This window comes from Physeter macrocephalus, chromosome 7 (assembly GCF_002837175.3).
Source record: "Physeter macrocephalus isolate SW-GA chromosome 7, ASM283717v5, whole genome shotgun sequence".
Classification (NCBI taxonomy): Eukaryota; Metazoa; Chordata; class Mammalia; order Artiodactyla; family Physeteridae; genus Physeter; species Physeter macrocephalus.
Window position 1 is genome coordinate 131,586,631 of NC_041220.1, and position 19,687 is coordinate 131,606,317.

General features: G+C 39.2%; 1 long non-coding RNA gene across 1 annotated transcript in view; it reads left to right on the plus strand.

The window, feature by feature from the left end:
• Nucleotides 1-18,889, plus strand: part of LOC114486620 (uncharacterized) — a 95,293-nt gene extending 76,404 nt beyond the window's left edge. Inside the window, exons 5-6 of the long non-coding RNA XR_003680700.2 lie at nucleotides 8,220-8,309; nucleotides 18,449-18,889. This is a non-coding gene — a long non-coding RNA (uncharacterized lncRNA). The remainder of the gene's footprint in view (nucleotides 1-8,219; nucleotides 8,310-18,448) is intronic.
• The last annotated feature ends 798 nt before the right edge of the window (nucleotides 18,890-19,687 follow it).

Genomic DNA, 19,687 nt, shown 5'->3' on the forward strand with positions numbered 1-19,687 from the left:
ATTAAGGAAACACTCCCATTTACCATTGCAACAAAAAGAATAAAATACCTAAAGATAAACCTACCTAGGGAGACAAAAGACCTGTATGCAGAAAACTGTAAGACACTGATGAAAGAAATTAAAGTTGATACCAACAGGTGGAGAGATAAACCATGTTCTTGGTTTGGAAGAATCAGTATTGTGAAAATGACTGTACTACCCAATGCAATCTACAGATTCAATGCAATCCCTATCAAATTACCAATGGCATTTTTTACAGAAGTAGAACAAAAAATTTTAAAATTTTTATGGAGACAAAAAACCCCGAATAGCCAAAGCAGTCTTTAGGGAAAAATGCAGAGCTGGAGGAATCAGATTCCCTGACTTCAGACTATACTACAAAGCTACAGTAATCAAGACAATATGGTACTAGCACAAAAACAGAAATATAGATCAATGGAACAAGATAGAAAGCTCAGAGATAAACTCACGCACCTATGGTCAACTAATCTATGACAAAGGAGGCAAAGATATACAATGGAGAAAAGAAAATCTCTTCAATAAATGGTTCTGGGAAAGCTGGACAGCTATATGCAAAAGAATGAAATTAGAACACTCCCTAACACCATACACAAAAATAAACTCAAAATGCATTAGAGACCTATATGTAAGATCAGACACTATAAAACTCCTAGAGGAAAACATAGGAAGAACACTCTTTGACATAAATCACAGCAAGGTCTTTTTTGATCCACCTCCTAGAGTAATGGAAATAAAGCCAAAAATAAATAAATGGGACATAATGAAACTTCAAAGCTTTTGCACAACAAAGGAAACTATAAACAAGATGAGAAGACAACCCTTAGAATGGGAGAAAACATGTGCAAATAAATCAAAGGACAAAGGATTAATCTCCAAAGTATATAAACAGCACATGCAGCTCAATATTAAAAAAACAAACAACCCAATCAAAAAATAGGCAGAAGATCTAAATAGACATTTCTCCAACGAAGACATACAGATGGCCAAGAAGCACATGAAAAGCTGCTGAACATCACTAATTATTAGAGAAATGCAAATCAAAACTACAATGAGGATCACCTCACACCAGTTAGAATGGGCATCATCAGAAACTCTATAAAAAACAAATGCTGGAGAGGGTGTGGAGAAAAGGGAACACTCTTGCACTGTTGGTGGGAATGTAAATTGATACAACCACTATGGAGAACAGTATGGAGGTTCCTTAAAAAACTAAAAATCGAATTATCATATGACACTACTGGACATATGCCCAGAGAAAACCATACTTGAAAAAGACACATGCACCCCAATGTTCACTGCAGCACTATTTACAATAGCCAGGTCATGGACGCAACCTAAATGCCCATCAACAGACAAATGGATAAAGAAGATGTACATATATACAATGGACTATTACTCAGCCATAAAAAGGAATGAAATTGGGTCATTTGTAGAGACGTGGATGGACCTAGAGACTGTCATACAGAGATAAGTAAGTCAGAAAGAGAAAAACAAATATTGTATATTAACGAATATATGTGGAACCTAGAAACATGGTATAGATGAACCGGTTTGCAGGGCATAAATCGAGACACACATGTAGAGAACAAATGTATGGACACCAAGTGGGGAAAGCTCTCGGGGGTGAGGGTGGTGGTGTGATGAATTGGGTGATTGGGATTGACATGTATTCACTGATGTGTATAAAATTGATTACTAATAAGAACCTGCTGTATAAAAAAATAAAAAAAAATATTTTGATACAAACAAAAATGGAATTACAATGTACTAAAACTTATGGGATGCAGCAAAAGCAGTTCTAACAGGGTAGTTCATAGTGATAAATGCCTACCTCAAGAAACAAGAAAAATCTCAAATAGACAACATAACTTTATGCCTCAAGAATCTAGGGAAAGAAGAACAAATGAAGCCCAAAATTAGTAGAAGCAAGGAAAAAACAAAGATCAGAGCAGAAATAAATGAAATAGAGACTAAAAAGACAATAGGAAAGATCATTGAAACCAAGAACTGGTTCTATGAAAAGTTAAACAAAATTAACAAACATTTAGCTAGACTCATCAAGAAAAAAAGAGAGAGGAGTCAAATAAATAAAATCAGAAATGAAAGAGAAGTTACAACTGGTACCACAGAAATAAAATGATCATAAAAGATTACTGTGAACAATTATATGCCAATAAATTGGACAACCTAGAAGAAATGGATAAGTTCCTAGAAACATACAACCTTCCAAGAGTGAGTCATGAAGAAGTAGAAAATCTGAACAGACAAGTTATTAGTAAGGAGGTTGAATCTGTAATTTAAAAACTCCCTACAAACAAAAGTCTAGGACCAGATCACTTCTGTAGTGAAACTTATCAAACATTCAAAGAAGAATTAATACCAATCCTTCTAAAATGCTTTCAAAAAATAGAAGAGGAGGGAACACTTCCAAACACATTTTACAAAGCCAGCATTACCCTGATACCAAGACCAGACAAGGATACCACAAGAAAATAAAATTACAGGCCATTATCCCTGATGAACATAGATGCAAAAATCTTCAACAAAATATTAGCAAACCAAATTCAACAGTATATTAAAAGGATCATACACCATGATCAAGTGGGAGTTATTCCAGGTATGAAGGATGGTTCAACACCGGCAAATCAATGAATGGATAATCACATTAAGAAAACAAATGATAAAAATCACATGATCATCTCAGATGCAGAAAAAGCATTTGACAAAATTCAACATCCATTCATGACAAAAACAAAACAAAACAAAACAACTCTCAACATAATGGATATAGAGGGAACATACCTCAACATAATAAAGACCATATTTGACAAATCCATAGTTTACATCATGCTCAATGGTGAAAAGCTGAAAGCTTTTCCTCTGAGATTAGGAACAAGACAAGAATGCCCACTTCTGCCGCTTTTATTCAACATAGTATCAGAAGTCTTAGCCAGAGCAATTAGGCAAGAAAAAGAAATAAAAGGCATCCAAATTGGAAAGAAGAAGTAAACCTGTCACTATTTGTAGATGACAAGATACTATATATAGAAAACCCTAAATATGCCACCAAAAAACTGTTAGAACTAATAAATGAATTCAATAAAGTTGCAGGACACAAAATTAATATATACAAATCTATTGCATTTCTGTACACTAACAATGAACTATCAGAAAGAGAAATTAAGGAAACAATCCCATTTACCATTGCATCAAGAACTATAAAATACCTAGGAATAAACTTACCAAAGGAGGTAAAGACCTGTATTTGGAAAACTGTAAGACAGTGATAAGAGAAATTAAAGATGACACAAACAGATGGAAAGATATACCATGTTCATGGATTGGAAGAATTAGTATTATTAAAATGACCATTCTACCCAAGGCAATCTACGGATTCAATACAATCCCTATCAAAATACCAATGGCATTTTTCACAGAACTAGAACAAGTAACTTAAAAATTTGTATGGAAACAAAAAGACCCCGAATAGTCAAAACAATCTTGAGAAAGAAGAACAGAGTTGGAGGAATCATGATTCCTGGCTTCAGACTATATTACAAAGCTACAGTCATCAAAACAGTATAGAACTGGCATGAAAACAGACACATAGATCAATGGAACAGAATAGAGAGCTCAGAAATAAACCCTACACTTTGTTCAATTAATCTACAACAAAGGAGGGAAGAAAATACAGTGGAGAAAAGACAGTCTTTTCAATAAGTGGTGCTGGAAAAACTGGACAGCTACATGTAAAAGAATGAAATTAGAACATTTTCTCACACCATGTATGAAAATAAACTCAAAATGGATTAAAGACCTAAATGTAAGACTGGAAACCATAAAAGTCCTAGAAGAGAACATAGGCAGAACATTCTTTGACATAAACTGTAGCAATATATCATTCGGATCTCTTTTGGCAAAGGAAACAAAAGCAAAAAATAATAAATGGGACCTAATTAAATTTAAAAGCTTTTCATCAACAAAATGAAAAGACAACCTACTGAATGGGAGAAAGTATTTGCAAATGATGTGACCCATAAGTGGTTGACATCCAAAATATATAAACAGCTCATACAATGCAACATCAAAAAAACAACTCGATTAAAAAATGGGCAGGAGACCTAAATAGACAATTTTCCAAAGAAGACATACAGATGGCCAACAGGCACATGAAAAGATGTTCAATATCGCTAATCATCAGAGAAAAACAAATCAAAACCACAATGAGCTATCACCTCACACCTGTCAGAATGGCTATCATCAAAAAGATGGCAAATAGCAATTGTTGGTGAGGATGTGGAGAAAAGGGAATGCCTGTACACTGTTGGAGGGAATGTAAATTGGTGCAGCCACTATGGAAAACAGTACAGAGGTTCCTCAAAGAGTAAAATAGAACTATTATATGATCCAGCAATTGCATTCCTGGGTATATATCTGAAGAAAATGAAAACACTAGTTTGAAAATGCACCCCATGTTCATCATATCACATTTATATATATATAAAAGCACACACATATACACACAATGGAATATTATTCAGCCATAAAAAGAATGAAATCTTGCCATTTGTGACAACATGGACCTTGAGGGCATTATGTTAAGTGAGATAAATCAGACAGAGAAAGACAAATACTGTATGATCTTACTCTTATGTGGAATGTAAACAAACCAACAAGCAAGCAAAAACAGCAAGCTCAGAGAACAGATTGGTGGTTGCCAGGGGCTGGAAGCGGGGGCTGGGCAAAATGGTGAAGGGAGTCAAAAGTTACAAACTTTCAGTTATAAAATAAATGTATCATGGGGATGTAGTGTATAGCGTGGTGACTATAGTCAATAATACTGTATTTTGTATTTGAAAGTTGCTAAGACAATAAATCTTAAAAGTACTCCTCACAAGAAAAAAAATTCTATAACTATATATGGTGATGGGATTTAACTAGATTTATTGTGGTGATCATTCAGCAATGTATAAAATATTGAATCACTATGTTGTACACCTGAAACTAATATAATGAATGTCAATTATACTTCAATAAAAAAATTAAAAAAGAAAGGATCTCATGTCTTATTTTTTCTAAAAATATTCTTTGTTCTTTCACTTTAGTGGAATACAATCTCCTGCTTTCTGAAAAAGGGTGTGTGGGATAATTTTTTGAGCCCTTGCATGCCGGAAGATGCTTTTTATATTATCTTCATTTGTGATTAATTGTTTGGCTGGGTGTAAAATTCTAGATTGGGGATAGTTTTCTTTTGATTTTGAAGCCATCATTCCTTTATCTTGTAATTTCCAGTATCGTTGAGATGTCTAAAGCCAGTCTGATTCCATATTCTTTTCATGTGATTTAAGAAAAAAAATCTCTTCAAAGTTCATTTTCTCAGTGTTCTGACATTTCATAATGATGTGCCTTGATATGGATCTATTTTCATCAATTAGCCCAGGCAATTGTTTAGCCCTTTTAATCAGTAAATTCATGTTCTTCAGTGTGTGAAATGTTTTTGAATTATGTAGTTGATGTTTTACTCTGGCAACATACCTGAAGGCAGAGCTTCTTAATCAGATGAGTGTATACAGTTACTTGGTAGAATTTTAGAGATATACATGCCCAGGCTCCAGCCCTAGAGTTTCTGGCTGATATATCTGGGTTATGGCTCTATATCTGGGGTATGACTCTCAGTATATATATTTTGCAAAAGCTCTTGGGGTAATTCTGAGAAGCACCTCTGAAAAAGAGCCATTACTTTAGGGCAACAACTCTTAGAGTATGGTCTCAGGAGTGTGGCATCATGGAGTAAAACAGTATGGAAAAAATAGTCTTTGAAATCAAACTTGAGTTCAGGGCTTCCCTGATGGCGCAGTGGTTGAGGGTCCGCCTGCCGATGCAGGGGACACGGGTTCGTGCCCCGGTCCGGGAGGATCCCACATGCCGCGGAGCGGCTGGGCCCGTGAGCCATGGCCGCTGAGCCTGCGCGTCCGGAGCCTGTGCTCCGCAAAGGGAGAGGCCACAACAGTGAGAGGCCCGCATACAGCGCAAAAAAAAAAAAAAAAAAAAAAAAAAGACTTGAGTTCAGTTACTCCTTCCCAACCATCACACTTGGTTGCTGTGTGATCTTGGGCAAGTATTAAATGGGAATGATGATGATGATGAACTAGCTTGGGTTTTTGTGAGGCTAAATATAAAAATGCCCACCAAAGTGCCTGGCAACACAGTAAGTCCTTGATTTCCTCTTGCCAGCTGCTACCTGTGATATGAAGAAAACAGGTCAGGGTTAGGATTGTTTTTTGACTTCAAGGGAGCATGGAAACCATAGCCCATGCTGTATCAGAAGGACAGTGGGTATCAGGTAAATGCTCTGGTTTGAGTCTTTCATACTTCACATTCTCACAGCACTCGGAAGCTTGGTTTATACTATATTGCCTCATGTGTTTAGATCTTATGTCACTCTATAATTGCTCTTTATTTTTTTTTTTATTTTTTTTTTTTTTTTGCGCTGTACGCGGGCCTCTCACTGTTGTGGCCTCTCCCTTTGCGGAGCACAGGCTCCGGACGCGCAGGCTCAGCAGCCATGGCTCACGGGCCCAGCCGCTCCGCGGCATGTGGGATCTTCCCGGACCGGGGCACGAACCCGTGTCCCCTGCATCGGCAGGCGGATTCTCAACCACTGCGCCACCAGGGAAGCCCTATAATTGCTCTTTAAATAGTTCTGATGGGCATTTTGCCTAGCCAGTCAGATGGCAAATTACACAAAGGTGATTACACTCTGAGTAATCCATAGTGCCTGGTACAGCGTTCTGTGTATCAAAAATTTCTTTCTTGAAATGAGATCGCAGCCTAACATTTACCCACTTTTCTTATTGACTGAGGAGACAGAACATGAATAAAACAGATCTTAGGAGTTTAGGAGAACATGATTACCAACTCAAATATCCGGCATGGTGTTTCTCAGCAGTTATGTGGATGACAACATAATGATACTGATTTATTGGTGCTTTGCTTTAAAAACCGCTTAGGAAGGTAATAGCAATAAGTTTTTTATCTGTACTTAGTATTGACTGGTTGGCTATTCATCCCTCTACTGTTCTGGGTGATGTTATTGGCATATGTAAAATTGCAATATGTAAAACATGCATGGTTTTCGCTTTATTCGTAAGATCCTTTAGGGCAAGAACCTTGCCTTAATAAATTTCATGTTCCCAACGCCTAGAATAGTGTGTGATACATAATAAGCACTCAGCATAAATTTTGTTAATGAATCTTCATATATATACGTAATGCTGAGTAAAGATGTAGGCCAGTAATTCTTTGGGATGCTGAGCATTTATTCATTTTCAAAATAGAACATTAGTTTTTCTCAGACGTCTGAGAATTTGTTGTCTTCTAGGCATTTAATCATAGATATCTGTAATCATCTTACATTACCAAAATTGTTATGAATTTGGGGTTTATGTTATTTTACTTTAGAGCATTTCTACTTTTTAATAAACCAAATATTCACCAAATATCATCTGTTTTCAAGATTCTTTGAAATTCTACTGTAATGGTATATTTATTTAGATTTAAGGCCGACATTTGATAATTCAAGCAATTTCAAATACTTGTATTGATAAATATACTTTAAAGTATTATTACTGTGGACTATCAGAACTATATTACATCTTGAAAAATTATTTAGTTGCCAAATGATTTTTTTGTAGTAAAATTCATGTAATATAAAAGTCACATTTTAACCATTTTTAAGTGTACAATTCAGTGACACTTAGGACACTCACAGTGTCATGCAACTATCACCCCTATATAGCTCCAGACATTTTCATCACTCTAAAAGGAAATGGGAGATATTAAGCAGTCACTCCCATTCTAACCTCTCCACAGCCCCTAGCAACTAATCTGTTCTCTGCCTCCTCTAGATATTTCATATAAATGGAATCATACAATATGTGGCCTTTAGTGACTGGCTTCTTTTATTAGCATAATATTTTCTAGGTTTATCAATGTTGTAACACGTATCAGTACTTCATTATTCCTTCTTAAGGTTGAATAATATTCCATTGTGTATATATACTACATTTTGTTTATCCATTCATCTGTTGATGGACATCGTGTTTTTCCCACCCTTTGGTGTGAATAGCGCTGCTATGAAAATTCGTGTATGTGTCTATTTGAGTGCTTATTTTCGATACTTTTGGGTATATACCTAGGAGTGAAGTTGCTGGATCATACGGTAATTCTATGTCTGACTTATTGAGGAACTGCCAAAAGTATCACCGTTTTACATTCCCACCAGCAAGGTATGAAAGTTCCAATTTCTCCGTATCCTCATCAACACTTGTTACTTTGTTTTTGTTTTGTTTAAATATAGCCACCTTACAAGTGATTTTAAACTTTATTATACTTTCTTATCCTTCCATGGGGCATATTTGCAGCCCTCTGTTGTGTATTATCTGGGGCAGCTTTGAGTTTTGGTCCCTTGCTGGATGAAGGACCCTTGTTCCTTGGGAAGAGGGAGTAGGGCGCTCTGGGTGATTGCCTGGTTAATGCTAACAGGGCCCTTTGACCGTCAGTACTGTGTTGTTTAGGTGCCTGAGAGTGTCAGACTTGGCGTGTTGCTGTTGATTGCTGTGGACGGTTTTTGTCTTTGTAGAGGGAAGATTTACAGGTTTATGGCTAGAGTGAGGACTGTTCTTGGAGCTATCTTTACCACATCCAGATAACTCTATTGCAACAATTATAGGATAAGTAATCATTCTTACTATTTTGATGTCAGAAAGAGTACATTAGTAATAATTTCAGTTCTCTGCTGAAAAGAAGCAGTGTCTTCCTCTGTTAGAAAATTATTTTAGACTGCAGAATGTTGGCAAGTTTAAGAGTTTTACTGCCTATTTTATGATAACATTTTCTCCTTTGAGAGACAGATTTACACAATAAAGTATATAAGTAGTTGTACAGAGCAGCAATGTTTAAATACATTGTTATGTGCAGGCTTAACATCCTGACCTAAACTTTTGAAAGAATGTATAAAAGAGGTTGTTTAGTTTCACCTAGGGGTGATCAAGGCTACCAGATTTATGCCACATTTTCAAATGCCATAGACTGCTTTCAGAATCCAGAGGAGGTCTTTAAGTACAAAGATCCAGAGGTAAAAAAAGAAAGACAGTGGTCCATTCTTTCTATTACTTAACAGTCTCCCTCAGGATGTGAGTTAGGTGCTTGGGTCGTGCAGTTAAAAACACCAAAGCACAAAAAAACAAAAAACAAAAAAACACCAAAGCACAACTTATTGATTGCTCAGGAATGTGGGTTAAGTATTAGGCTGCTACTAACTTTCTCATGCGGTTTCCCAAAGAACTCATTGGGTAGAAACACAAATGTATGGAAATATTTAACACTGCCTGATATTATACAATTTGGAAAGAAATTTTAGCTTTGTTTAGAGGGAAATATTTATTACTAGCGTAAGCACCTCAAAAGATATGTCTTCAAAGTGCTAATAACTCACCTGGTTGGTACAGAAACCATTAGTTAAATAAGAAAATTAATGAAAGACCACTAGAGATAAAAGGCAAAGAAAGCCTGTATCTCATAGTTTTTAGCATATAAACCTAGGATTTTAGGAAGCACTATTGTACATGCTTAGCAGGCTTTCAAAAAGTGTTTGTAGAATTAATTTGAATAATGTAGGAAAGGGAAAATGTTATAAACTGGACTAAAATATTTAACTTAATGAGCCAGCTAATCCAAAGAGGAATCCTTCTTTGTTGCTATCTCCAAAGGAGCTCAATTTTTCTGTTTACCAATCATTCAACAATGTTTATTTAGTGCCTTCTATGTGCCAGGCACAGAGATGAAGCAAGGAGGTAAGACGATGAAAAGACAGGGAATGAGAGGAATGTAAACAAAGATGTGCAGTCATAGAAGTCTACAAAAGTAAGGAGCAGACAGGAGGAAGAAAGAGGAGGAAGACATTAACACTGACAAAGTAATGGTGGCATATTAGAGAAATTCACAAAGAAATGACTCACGCTCAGTTTTGAAGGTAAATGCTGGTTTATCAGAAAGACAATGCCCAAAGAAATTCTGAGTAGCCAGAACAGCATGGGCTAATGTGGAGGCATTAAACAATACAGTGTGCTCAGGAATTATAAATAATTTAACGTTGGTGGTTCTGAAAGTGTAAGGTTTGAGGAGGAATAGTGAAATATGAGGCTGGAAAGATATTCAAGGCCTGGGTCTTGGAGGCTTTATATTCCAAGATAAAGAGCATGGAATTTATCCAGCTGGTAGTGATGAGCCATTTAATTGCTTTAAACAGAGGACTGGCAGTTGAGACTTGGGATTCTTGCTGAGATTTTGTACAGAGCAGCATCTCTCTTAGGACCACACACATTGCCATCTTCTGCAATACTTAAAAAAAATTCAGAGCCCTGAACTGCACCTTAGATCCACTGAATCAGAATTTCCGGGAGGGGGGAAACTTGGGAATCAGCATGTTCAACCAGATTCTAAAGGATTCCCTTCCACCCTGCAGTTTCAAGCTCAATGCTTCTCAAATTTGGATTGAGGGAGGGGGCAAGACTAAATGCAGGGAGATCATCTAGGAGGTGATATGATTTTCCAGATGAGAACGTTTGAGCCAGCCACAATAGGGATAGAGGAGAAGATGATGAACTTGAGACATACTTTGGAGAGAAAATCCAATGAAGTTGGTGATTAGACTGAGTGAAAAGGAGGGTTTCAAACCAGGTTTCTAGAATAATTGGGTCATGCACAAATAGCTATTATTAATGTTTTAATAAATCATAATTTTCCTTTAAATATATGATTTAAAAATTTTATGCATCCTTAAATTTGATTTATTGTTTTTTGGGGGGGCGGTTCATTGTTTTGTTGGCACTGAGTTTTGTGGTAAAAATAAATGGAAAAATACATCAATTTATTGATATCTGTTACAGTCAACTTGTCAGGAAAATACTTATTTAGTTGTAACTCTCCAAATACCTACTTGCCTCTGTGAATAAAACAAACACATTTAGTTCTGATATTTCTGAAGGTCTAAGTCATCATACAGCCAAAGCCCTTGGAAGCCTGAGCCAGGAGCTGGAGACACAGTGAGGTTTGGTAGACTGATTTTTCAAGTTGGACAAAACTCAATAAAATTGTCAAGTATGTACATTTGTCTCCGTCACTGTCTCTTTTCTATCTCTTCCTTTCTGGTTCTGTCCTGAAGAAGAGATTCCTTGCATACTACTTGTGTCTATTGTTGTTGCTCACTCTTAACTAATGTACTGACAGATAAGAACCAAAGCTACGATTCTTTCAGGAGTGTGGTGGAGATTATAGTGCTCACCCACTCCTTTGCTTTCCTATACTTCCCAGCTACCTGTGCAGTTAGGTTGTCCATGTGAGTGATTTCTGTCCAGCAGAATGTGGGTGGAAACGCTTGTAGGCCTGCATGATCTGCATCTGTGAATCTAAAGCATCCTACACTGTCCATCTTCCACGCTCGCCTTGTCTCACCCCCAGTCCCCTTTAAAGGACTGCAGACATCTGCATCAGACTTTGCATGAGCAAGAAATACTTTTATTGTGTCAGGCTACTGAGATTCCAGTTTAGTCTGTAGCATAGCACTGTCTACTCTGATCCATGCATAGGTTATTTTAAATTTCATAGATGACTATTAAGGGTATTTAAGTCATAAATAAATGGAGCTAATGACAGAATGACAGGCACTGGGGTGACTCTTTTGGGACGAAAGGGGGCCCTTTTGGTACAGCCTTAAATCATATCACGAAGTCTACCCTCCTTGAGCCTTAAGGATATTGTATTGACATCAGCATTTGTCTCTTACTTGTTTGGTCCTGCTCCCATCATGTTTTCAGTCTTTTGATTTGCAAAATGGGGTGATTAATACCCATGTAATAGGATTATTGAAAGGATTAAAGAGATGCCATATGTAAAATGTCTAGACCGGCGCCTAGCACATAGCAGGTGCCAGAGCCATCCTGGGAGAGCATCGGAGATGCAATCCCATAATTAACTTCATAAATTTCTGATGTGATTCACAGATGGGTGTTATTTACATTAGTGGCATCTAGTAGTTTTAAAATTCCTGTTTAAAAATGGAACTCTCCAAATTCCAATGTCATAGGGCTTTGACTGCCCTGCCCAAATTGATGCATAGATAAGTGCCCAACTAAAGGATAACTATTGTATTTTTCTGTTGCTCTTCAAAACGAGGTGAGGGCAACATTGCCATTGTGAGGATTGATTATTCTCCAGGCTTGGGCCAGAAAGGCTGAGTCTCCATGGCTATGCTTGCTATCTAGGCAATGCTGTACAACTGATTGGACTGATGCCAGTCTAACTGATTTGTTCTAAAGGCTAGAAAAACTTGATTGAGCCAAGGGCCTAATAACTACATGTTCTAATCTTGTTTATACTCAACTTGTTTCTTTCTATGAACAATAGCAGGAAGAGTGTTAGACGGGGGTGGGGTGGTAGATTTCAAAAGACTTGAGGTAGATCTCCATAGTTCCCAGCTTTACTACTGTGAGACAACGAAAACTTAACCTTTCCAGCTTCATTTTCTCACCTTTGAAATGAGAGCTTGGACTAGTGTATCTTTAAGGATCCCCTAGGATCTAAGGATCTTTTCTCTAACCTACTATAACCCAAACATAATTGAAGTTCCACATGGCTCAGTCTCTGTGCAAGGATAATTCAAAAAATGGTGTGGTACCCCAAAAGTCATTACAGCTCCAAAAGTATTTTTTAGTTTCTCAGTAAACTTCCAAAGTGGGGTGTGCATTTTTCTGGGAGGGTACTCTGTTTAAAAAAATAGCTTTATTGAGATACAATTCACATTACCATACAATTCACCCATCTAAAGTGTACAATTTCATAGATTTTAATATGCATTCTTAATATAGAAAGAGCATCTTAAAATCTCTCTACTTCACTGTCATCCATCCTCATTTCCTTCCCACATGGACATCGGGTGCTCCCCAAAGCTCTGAATCTCCTCCTGACACCTCACAATCCCGCAAACTCTCCCTGACACCCATTTCGCGATTCTGTGGTCTCCCTCCCTCCTTGTCCATTTTTGTATTGTCTCTCTATCTGTTCCTTATTCAGATTCTAAAGAACAAAGGGATGTCCAAAAGCAACCTGGACAGGTAAGGAAATTAATTTCCCCTTTAGCCATAGAAGGGGGACATGAGGTATTGAGGGAAGACTGTGAAGTCTCACACTGAACTATTCTTTTCTCTTTTTTTGGCCACGCCTCACGGCTTGCAGGATCTCAGTTTCCTGACCAGGGATTGAACCTGGGCCATGGCAGTGAAAGCCCAGAATCCCAACCACTAGACCACCAGGGAGCTCCCATACTGAACTATTCCTATTCCTATTGTACTATGGGCACAGTGTGACTTGTTCACCCACTTGTTTTTCCTCTCTGTACTTGCAGTCACCTCTGCCCTTATGCATAACTAGAGTGCAGTGTTGTTTCTGAGGAAGACCTAGAGTTTAGGGGACAAACTGTTAACTTAATTTCTTGCAGATTGACACGAATTCCACTTGTCTCATTTGCTGAAACAACTGAAAAGCTGTACTCACACTGGTTACTTCTGCCTAAGGGGAGTGGAGCTCAGCAGTATCCCTGGGATTGTGTGGGTGTGTCCAGGCAGTGGCAGGCCTGCCCTTGCCTGCAGTGGCAGGCCCTGCCTGATAAGGCCATACCATGCCTCTCAGCGCGCTGGGAAGTCATCTCCATGCATTGTGAAAATTTCACTGTGACCCAGTTTGTTCAGTGAGTTGTTTTACTGAATTCCATACTGATGAAAGTCAGTTAAAGAATAAACATTTATGGGCTTCCCTGGTGGCGCAGTGGTTGAGAGTCCGCCTGCCGATGCAGGGGACGCGGGTTCGTGCCCCGGTCCGGGGGGATCCCGCGTGCCGCGGAGCGGCTGGGCCCGTGAGCCGTGGCCGCTGGGCCTGCGCGTCCGGAGCCTGTGCTCCGCAACCGGAGAGACCACAACAGTGAGAGGCCTGCGTACCGCAAAAAATAATAATAATAATAAAAGAATAAACATTTATTAAGCACCTATTGTGTTCAAAATATGCCCTAAGTATTCTGTGGTCCCTAGCCTCATGCAGTTTTAAAATGGAGAAGTATATATAAGCACATGGAACATTATCATATTAGACCTAAAAAGACACATCTTTTTTTTTTTTTTAAGATTTAATTTTTAATTTATTTTTGGCTGTGTTGTGTCTTGGTTGCTGTGCGTGGGCTTTCTCTAGTTGTGGCGAGCAGGGGCCACTCTTTGTTGCAGTGTGCGGGCTTCTCATTGTGGTGGCTTCTCTTGTTGTGGAGCACGGGCTCTAGGCACACAGGCTTCAGTAGTTGTGGCATGTGGGCTCTCCAGTGCAGGCTCAGTAGTTGTGGTGCACGGACTTAGTTGCTCTGTGGCATATGGGATCTTCCTGGACCAGGGATAGAACCCATGTCCCCTGCATTGGCAGGCAGATTCTTAACCACTGCGCCACCAGGGAAGTCCCGGCACTTGTCTTTTAGGTCAACTTGAATTCTTTTTTTTTTAATGGAAAATATCCTTGTAATAAGTTGATTAATAAATAATACATTGTTTACTGTAAAATATTTTGTAACACATAGAATTATGAAGGAGAAAGTATAAAGGATGAGAAATTCTGCTCCCTAGAAATAACTACTGTTAGAGTTTTGATGAACATTCTTTGAGCCATCTTGCTATGCATACACACACACATATTATACATACATAATTTTACATAAACAGATTTATAATATACTTGCTATTTGTAACCTGCCTTTTTTTGACTCAGAAGTATGTCAGGAAATGGCTTCTCTATCAATAAATGTAGACTGACATCATTATACTTAATTTAAAAATGTATTCAATTTTACCACCATAATTTATTTAACTAATCCCCTATTAATGAAAATTTAAATTATTTCCAATTCTTTAAAATATTACAAATAATCATTGCATATGTGTCCAATTATGCCCTTACATAAATTACCTGGAGGTAGAATTGCTGGGTCAAAGATATGAGCATAATGTCACACTTCCCTCAAAAAGCAAACCTTTGATTCAGATACTGTTAGCCCCTGGGGCCACTCTGGAGGCCCCTCAGATGGCACAAGTGTACAGCCTCTTGTGTGTCTCTGCCAAGGTCATTCTCTAGCTGTGGAGCCCTTCCACAGTCAGGGAGGCAGGAAGTGCCAGAAGTGCCTGGGAGTTAATATGACTCCTAACTAATAAGTAATGAGAATTGGTGGATAAATGCCACAGTTTCTTTGCCCTTTGGTGGGACTATTCTGATATTGTTCTACACAGTCCTCGGAGGAATTCAGTCTGTTGCCTGTAATGATATCTTGCTCATTAACTCACTTGTTTGCTTTCCTCCCTTATTGCCTGACTCCCCCGCTCCTTTACTCAGCTTCCTGGGATTTGTACTCAAATTCTAGTCTCAAGGTCTGCTTTTGGGGGAACCTAAATGAACACATCCTTCATATTACAGATGAAAAGTATGGTAGGCACAATAATGGGCCCCCAAAGGTGCCCTCATCTTAGTTCCTGGAACCTATGAAAATGTTACCTTACATGGCAACAGGGATTCTGCAGATTTAATCACATATTAAGAACCTTGAGATGGAAAGATTATCCTGGATTACCCGAGTGGCCCCAATGTAATCATATGAATCCTTAAAAGTGACAGAGGGAGGCAGAAGAGGAGAGTCAGAAGGAAATGTGAAGAACAGTCAGAGAGATGCAGCATTATTGGTTTTGAAGACAGAGGAAGAGGGCCATGAGCCCAGAGTTGTGGGCGGCCTCTAGAAGCTGGAAAAGGCAAGGAAATGGATTCTCCCCTAGAGCCTCCAGAAAGGAACCAGCCTTGCTAACATCTTGATTTTAGTGGACCATGGGGCAGACCAAGACTGTAAATGTCATGCAGGGTATGTGGTAGGGATGGAGTATATGGTCAGGCCACTCAAGATGGCTGTTCTCTTGCTCTCTGTGCATCCGCTGCCTGACCAGTGCCTGCTTCACCTACACTCTACACACACGACTGACCTTCCTATGTACTTGTCCCAGGCCCCAGCTAGTGAGTGTTCTTATCAAACGGGGTGGTGAGAGGTGTGCGCCTCTACTGGTTTCGCTGGTAACTAATGAGCCCGCCTGATGTCCATTCCCCTATAACTGGCAATCCCCAGCACCCCCCTCCCCTTTTCTGCCTGCCATGCGCCTTACATGGTGGAGCGTTGCTCCAGGACCTTGCTTCAGAGGTGTAAGCTCCCCATCCATTAAACCATTGATCTCTCTGTTGCTGACTCTGGGCTCTTTCTTTGGTCTTGAAGCTGGACAAGCACAGGGCTTGTAGGCCTGTGAGGTGCAGCCCAACATAGCCCAGTAGGACCCATGTTAGACTTCTAACCTACAGAACTATAATGTAATAAATTTGTGCCAAGTTTGTGTAATCTGTTATGGCAGCAGTAGAAAACTAATAAAAAAAGTTAAACAATACAAGGCAACTGATGCCAGAAGCATCATATGGCAGTACTTATGATCCCAAAGGAAGAGCGTGAACAATGAGACTTGGAGAAGTAGGAAATCATGAAATGCATTCCTTCCTCTTGAGTACAGTCACAGTTTGCCTATGGGTGAGCTTAGGGTAGATGACTCAATGACCACTAAACATAGTCCTGTGCCCAGAAACTCTCCCAACAAGCTGAGGGTTTGTGTGAGTTTTAATTTACTTGAAAATTCTGTCAGGCTTTAAAAACTTTAGTGTGCATAAAAATTATCTGGGAAAATAAAAGTTAAAGAAAGATCATCTGGGGAATTTGTTAAAAATGCAGATTTTGGATCTTATGTGCCAGAGGTTCTGATTCAAAGGTTTGGAATAGAGCCCGTGGACTGACATTTAAAACTAGGTTATTCTGACACATGTTGCTTTAGGGACTCCTATTAAAAACCTTTGCTCCTTGGTGGCTGGGGATAGGGTCTCCACGGTGCCTGCTTTAGTCAGGCAGGTTGTGGAGGTAACATCAGAAGAGAAGGGAATCACTGGAAATTATCTACTGTGGTATCATGTGCAGAAATCCTAGTTTAGTTTCTGTTTGGGGGAGTCAGTCACAACAGTAATGAGAGTCAACTGAAGCCTGATTTGAATAGATGGAGGTGGCCTGTGTCACCAAAGACAGAGTATCTGGGCTCCTGGACCCCTGAGGATCGTTTGATCTTATGGTTGGTTTGCCTGCAGTAGCATTTCCTCATTTGGCTAATGGGTATATCATTTCCAGATGACCTTGGAGAGCCAGGGCAGTTCAGCTCTTACTCACTGGAGGAAGCACACTCAAACATTTGGAACATCCTAAGGATTACAGATGTGCCGAAGGGTGTCTTGGATCTCCTCCAATTAGGACTGTGGAGGTCACTCAGAAAGAATTCTTGCATTTGCCTCAAGCCTTTTTGAAGGAGGGTCTGTGTTTGTCTAGCTCCATGCAGCTCTCTGAAATGTCAGAAGATGAGAAATGCCTCTCAGCATGAAGGCTTCCAGACACATATGTGACAAGAAATTTGGCATCAGCTTTACAAGTGTCAGATGTCTAGGATAAAGCAATATGGGTGTAGTATTTCTAGTGCTATTTTGGTGCCTTGTGCATGAGCCTGCAGCATTAGAAAAACTGCTTTTCAGCTTTGGGTGATAGCCTTGCTGGCTCTCGGTGTGCATGTCTGAAAGTACAGTTGGGTCACAAACTAGTGATGGGCCACAGCACATCATCCACAGTCATGGTACCAAGCTTTGAGGAGTGCCTTTGAGGGAAGCATGCATTACCACAGCCTATGATGACTTGGGTGGTACAGCCAGAGCCCCTCATCAGATGGTGCCTTATAAGTATTAATCAACTTTTGCAATACCTACGTGAAGTTGGTAAACACTTATCCTCACTTTTCAGACAGGGAACTAAAGCATGGAGAGGTCTAACAGACAGGGTCACAGAGTTAGTTGGTTTCCTTACCTATTGTTTAATGATAACAGGTGAATGAGTTCAGAACAAATTAATACTTTATATAATTCAGGGAATATGTCACCTGGTGAGAGAGCATTTTTGGCAGTTGTGACTCCCTAGAAGACTTAAAGTTCTCAGTCTGGCTGTTCAATGGTTAGGAGTAAATGCCTGGGGCACTTGGCTTAACGACTGTCATGAGTGGTGTGAAAAAATGTGTAAGAAAAAACAAAATATGGTAATGTAATGAGGTTTTTACAGCAATAATATCCAAATAGGAATATTTTATGTCTAAGGAGTAACACAGCCCTCTCTCCCAAGGTATTTGACAGTGTCTGGCTCCTCTTTTAATTTTATTTCTATTTATTTTTTTAAAAGTCCAATGATAAGCTGTGGACACCATAGTTTAAGAAGGTCAAAAAGAACTGAAAGTGGTGAGTCCCCCAAATGATTCAAATGTGGAAAAAGAAGACCTGTGAGAAAAGATGAAGGCATTGCTATTAACTTGTAGAAAGAAGGTTGATGGAAAATTATGTGGTCTACAAATATATCACAGAGTATTATTTTGTAAAAGTCAAGTTAATTATCTATCGATGACAAAACTTGAAGAAAATGATTTTATCCCAGAGCATGAAAGGTTTAAAGGGTCATAAGAGAGAATTTTCTGGTGTGGGATTTCCCTGGTGGCACAGTGGTTAAGAATCCACCTGCCAATGCAGGGGACGCAGGTTCAATCCCTGGTCCGGGAAGATCCCACGTGCCGTGCAGCAACTAAGCCCGTGTGCCACAGCTACTGATCCTGCGCTCTAGAGCCCGTGAGCCACAACTACTGAAGCCCGTGCGCCCTAGAGACTGCACACCGCAACTTCTGAAGCCTGCGTGCCTGGAGCCCATGCTCCGCAACAAGAGAAGCCACTGCAGTGAGAAGCCCTCACACCTCAACGAAGAGTAGCCCCTGCTCACCACAACTAGAGAAAGCCCACATGCAGCAACGGAGACCCAACGCAGCCAAAAAAAAAAAAAAAGAAACAAAAAGAATTTTCTGTTGTGGAAGATGGTTAAAAACCAGAATAGGCTACCCAGAAAGGAACTGCCCTTTTCTTAAGGTCTCATGTAAGTAGGCCACATCAGCAAGGCATGGCTAGTTAGCAGGGTTAATGGCTTCACATGGTGTCCCCTGTGCCCTCAGTGGGCTGCCTAGTAGTGATGGTAGTGGGATTTTGTTTTTCTTTGAACTTTTTAGTTTGAAATAATTTTAGACTTATAGAAAAGTTGCAAAAGTAGTACATAGAGGTCCCATATATCTTTCACCAGCTTCTCCTAATGTTAACATTTTACACAACTATAGTACAATTATCAAAACTAAGAAATTAATATCACTGCAAAACATGGATGGGGGCTTTTGAGGGAAGGCAGAATAGGTAGGGCTATGGATAGCCACAAATCCCTCAGCAGAAGAGGTTACTTTTATTTGTTTACTATGTTGCAATTCCACATGAGACTTTGTTTAATCAAGTGATCCTGTTGCAAGAAATTTTAAAACCTTGGCTCTAGGAAGAGGGGTAGTTAGATTGACCTCTACTACTAAGAGTTTGTGCTTTTGGTAATTATTTCACC